A 5,136-nucleotide genomic window follows, 5' to 3' on the forward strand; every position below is an offset into this window, starting at 1 on the left:
GAATGATTCTGAGAGAAGCCCATGATAGCCTGATAGCTGGACATCCAGGGTTTATAAAAACCTATGAAGAAAAGCTTCTTCTGGCCAAGACTCAAAACCAAGACTCAAAAAGGATGTACTTGATCATGTGCGACAATGCTTAATGTGTCAGAGAGTCAAGGCAGAGAGAGTCAAGATGCCAGGAAAACTGCAGTCTCTAGACATTCCACAGATGAAGTGTTCCAGAATGTATCAGTATGGACTTTGTCACTGGATTACCTTCGTGCAATCAGGTTACAACTCCATTTTTGTGGTAGTTGACAGACTAACCAAAGTTGCCCATCTGATTCCAATGAAAGAAACATACACTACAGTGGATGTTGCCAGAGTTTTCCTTAAAGAGATCTTGAGATTGCATGGCTTACCGAGGAGGATAGTAAGTGAGAGAGATCCCAAGTTCACATCAAAATTTTGGACTGCACTCTTTGAAGCAGTAGGAACTTTCTTGGATCTTGGTACAGCCTATCACCTTGAAACAGATGGCCAGACTGAAAGAGTGAATCAGGTAATAGAAGATATCCTTCGGTCATGCTGTGGTGGCAAGGAACCCAAGAAGTGGTTAAGCCATTTGCCACTTGGTTGAATTTGCTTACATTGCTTCTTATCATCGAAGCATTGGGATGATCCCTTTCAAAGCTCTGTATAGACAAAATTGCCTTACACCATTGACTTGGTCTGACCCATTGATCAGAGAGTTGAAATGTCGAGACAAATGCTTGATGACATGGACCAGCAAATGCAATCAATCCATAAAGATATTAAGGCAGCCCAAGATAGGCAAAAGCAGTATGTAGATAAAAAGAGATCAGAGAGAGAGTTTGAAGAATCAAATATGGTCTTCATTCGAGTACGACCAAAAAGAAGTTCCTTATCCTTAGGGAAGTACAAGAAGCTCTCTCCCAGATACTGTGGACCATATGCTGTTATAAAGAAAGTAGGTGATCTAGCTTATAAACTTCTTCTGCCTTCCCATCTCAAGGTATATTATGTATTCCACGTCAGTTTGCTTAAGAAATATGTACCCAACCTGAGTCACGTGCTTAATGATTGATGAACAATTGATTTCTCTCTGACTCAAGGCCAAATGGTATTCCAACCCAAAAAAATCCTTGACGTTCGGGAAAAGGTTCTCAAGCGTAGAGTCCTTAGAGAGTTTTTAGTCAAGTGGAAGTTCTTCCCTCTAGAAGATGCCACCTGGGAGAAAGAAGAAGAGTTGGCAAAAGATTACCCCCTCTTTTGCGAGATGAGAACATCTCGCATTTTTCAAGTGGAAGAGGATGTAATATTCCTCCTCAGCCTGTATAATGAATAAGCTTTTACCTCAATCCCTTGTAATCATTCCCTATTTTAGAATACAAGAAAATATTATTTTTTCTTGTTTTTGCCTCCTAGAGAGAAGAAAATTTCTAGAGAGAGATAATTTAATATTGACATATTTTTAGATATAAAAATTCTCCTAATATCTAAAATATATTTTCTTGAAACAAAAATCCAAAAAAAATTCTCCAAGGTGCATTAGGAATCAATTAAAAATGATATAAGGGACCTTAGCCTAAGGGTCTAGATTTTCAAAACTTTTTGGATTATGGTCCAATTAAGGTTCCAATGGGCCAATAGGATTAATACAAGTGTTGGGATGAATTAAATCCAATGAAGAAAAGAAAATACCCAAAAATGAGTAAATGCTCACATAAGATGAAGAGTTGACTGAGTACAAGGTTTATTAGTTAAAATTAAAAGATATTACTAAAAAAATAAAATATTTTGAAGAAATGATGAATTTTTGACACCTTGGTTAGGAGATGGGGACCTTTGAGGTAGGCACCTCCTTCACATGTGTGGAAGCTTTTTTAATTTTAAAAAAATTGTGATATTTTTATCTCTCCTCTCTCCTGGATCAAACTGGATCAAAAGGGAACCCAAATTGGTCCAAATCTTATCCAAATTGAGTCAAACTGAAGCTGCAAAACTCTAGAACCCAGTTGGACTCAGTTAGTGGCCTCCCTCACCTATAGATAGACCCTCCTTTTGTATTATCATCTGTAAGCTATACCATGCCAGTATTGCATTAAAATAATCATATTTTCTATTATCCCTTAAAATTCCTCTACTTTTGGGGAGCTTGGTGCTTCTCTCTCTCTTTAACAACTCTTGGAGCTCTCTTCTCCACTTGCTAAACTAATTGATTGGTTAGGGGCTTCACTTCTAGAAAAAGAAGTAAGCTAATCCTTGAGGTAAGAATGAATTTTATGGTTTTTTGTTAATTTTCTCAAATGACTTCTCTTCTTAACCCCTCTCAAGCTTGAGAAGTTTTCTAAATGCTTGTTTTAAATTCAAATCGAGCTTTCCCTAGCAATCTCAATGTGTAATCAAGAAAAAGTTAACCTTTATGCTTATTTATAATGTTTTCTTATGTATATCTCTCTCTCTTCTTAACCCTTCTCAAGCTTGAGAAGTTTTCTAAATGCTTGTTTTAAATTCAAATCAAGCTTTCCCTAACAATCTCAATGTGTAATCAAGAAAAAGTTAACCTTTATGCTTATTTATAATGTTTTCTTATGTATATCTCTCTCTCAAAAGAATAGTCATTTCTATGGCTAATTCTTTAGCAAAAGATATTCTTTTAGTAGTTAAAAACTACTTTCATTGATTCTAAATGAGAAATAGATTATCTTATCAAATTGAAAAAAGAGAATAATGGAATTAGCTTAATCTAGTAGGATAATCATAATTAAGTTTATGATTATTGGTTAAAATTATGATTTAAATTCATAATTTAGATTTAAACTTAAAAATTAGATTTTCTATCATATTTTCATTACAATGTTTTATTCTTTTAAGAAAATTAAAAATTATCAGTAATAGCAGAGCGAAGCTATGGCAAAATTTTTAGAAAATAATACATATCTTATTTTTATGCATAATGCTAAAAGAGGACTTCCTACCATATTCTAGGATTTGACATCCTATGCAAAAAGAATGATTTTAATCATATTCATGGGAAATAAATTTTTAGTATTTATGCATAAATAATTAAAAAAAAGAGAAAATTTTTGGTAAATTTATTTTTATGCGAAAAGAGGAATTCCCATGATAATTAAGATCCAAGTAATTAAATGGTAAAAGAGAAATTTTTGGCATATTCAAACTAATGGATAATTTTATTTAATTTAAAAAAAAAGAGAAATTTCTTGATAAATTTAATTTATGTATAAGAAGTTTTTTAAATGATATAAGAGGAATTCCCATAACATTTGGAATTCAATCATTTAAATTTAAAAAGAGAAATTTTAAGCATATTAAAAAAATGGATATTTTTATTTAATTAAAAGAAGGATTTTTATGGTATTTTAAGTAGAGAAAGGTTTAAATTAAATTTTGGAGACAAAAGAGGAATTTTCACCATAATTCCACCTAGAAAATTAGGGTTGATAATTAATATGGTAGAAAGAATATTCTTAAATATTTTAGGTGGATAAATCACCAAATTGATATTTATCCACAATTAGATTAATGGAAGAAGAGTAGTTTTATAAAATCCCGATATTCTCATATAGAACCATTTCTTAATCTGTTATGTTTAGGAAGGAATGAAATTCATAAAGTTGGAATTTTCCTTACGGTTAGAAGTTCAGTAGATGTTTATCTAAAGAAAATCCTTAGGAATCAAAGTTAGAAGTAAACTGAATAATTTTGGTTAGGCCACGACTGTGAGAATGGTGGCCCAGTAAACTACTTACCGATCTCTCAAATCTAAATCAAGTAAAAACCTCATGACCAATTCTAATTCTTGACACAAAGAATAAACTATCGTTGAATTAGTGTATTTTCTACTTAACCGAAATCACCAAGAATCTAGTTGGAAATTCAATCAAATGATGGGTAAATTACCCTGATGATGAGAGATCAATGATTCTCATTAAGAAATTCTAGATTACGAGAAAAGGGTTTTGTGGAACCAATCTCGAATCGAGAATTCTACTTGCATAGAACCTATGTTTTCTTTTAAAGGATTGTTTTACATGTAACATACCCATCTTCACTAAGAAAGAAATGTCCATGTAATAGATGATGAATTTATGAGTTTTTATGGTATAAAAACTAATGATTTTATTAAATGAGCCATTTATACTTAGAATCTTCAAATTTTGAGCCCAAATTTGGAATTTGCGTACGATTTTTCCCTAATATAGGATTTTACAGCATCCAAAACGGACACCGGATCAAGCTTATACGCAAATTTTGGATATTTTTAGTTAAAAAGCAAGGATCTTTAAATCTTAATAAATGCATGATCGAGCGTTCGATTGACGAGCGGTCTACACCCCAAGGACCAAGAGAACATCCCGAACAAAAAAAAAATTCACCCCCCGAGGCGGTCCAACACACAAATCGAGGTCGACGCCCCAAATTTGGGGACCCTGCCCCAAAATTTGGACCGTACACACTTACCAGGGTGTGCGTATGATGGCTGCACAAGAACCAAAGGATGACCGCCCATTGTGTGGTCCACACGCACCGCTAACGTGGACACCCACGCCGCCTCTGACTAGATAAGGTACATGCGTACCACCCCTTTCCCTTGTTAACCGACCCCGTATCTTCCCCCTGAGCCATGCACGCCACTGATCTACAGCCTTTGCTGGTACACCATCCTTTCGTCCTTGCTTTGCACAGCGCCCATACCTGTACCTCATAGTTATATAAACCCCCCGCCGGGGTGCTCCATGGACAGCACACATTTCTGCGTAGCCTATGCTCTACTATGCCATCGGTACTGCCGTCTGTCCTTGAGCAGTGTACTTGCTGTAGTACGGTCACCCCTCTCCACACCCCCTCATTTGCCACTTTTCAGATAAGGTAATTTTCATCTATCCCCCTCTTGTTAGAAGGTAGTGTCCTCCCCCCCAACACCCCCCCCGCCCATGTGAAGAGACTTACAATAGCCCTTCTCCCCTTTCGCAAAACGTTTCTGTGTTAGCGGTGAGCAAACGATCTCAGAATTGAGATCTAACTGGGGCATTTCGACCATGACAACGAGCCCTACAAGACGACGTCCAAGATGGCCCCATCCTGAAAATGTCAGAATATTGCCTC

Source organism: Cibotium barometz, chromosome 16, assembly GCF_041138505.1.
Source record: "Cibotium barometz isolate CiBa-2024 chromosome 16, ASM4113850v1, whole genome shotgun sequence".
Taxonomy (NCBI): domain Eukaryota; kingdom Viridiplantae; phylum Streptophyta; class Polypodiopsida; order Cyatheales; family Cibotiaceae; genus Cibotium; species Cibotium barometz.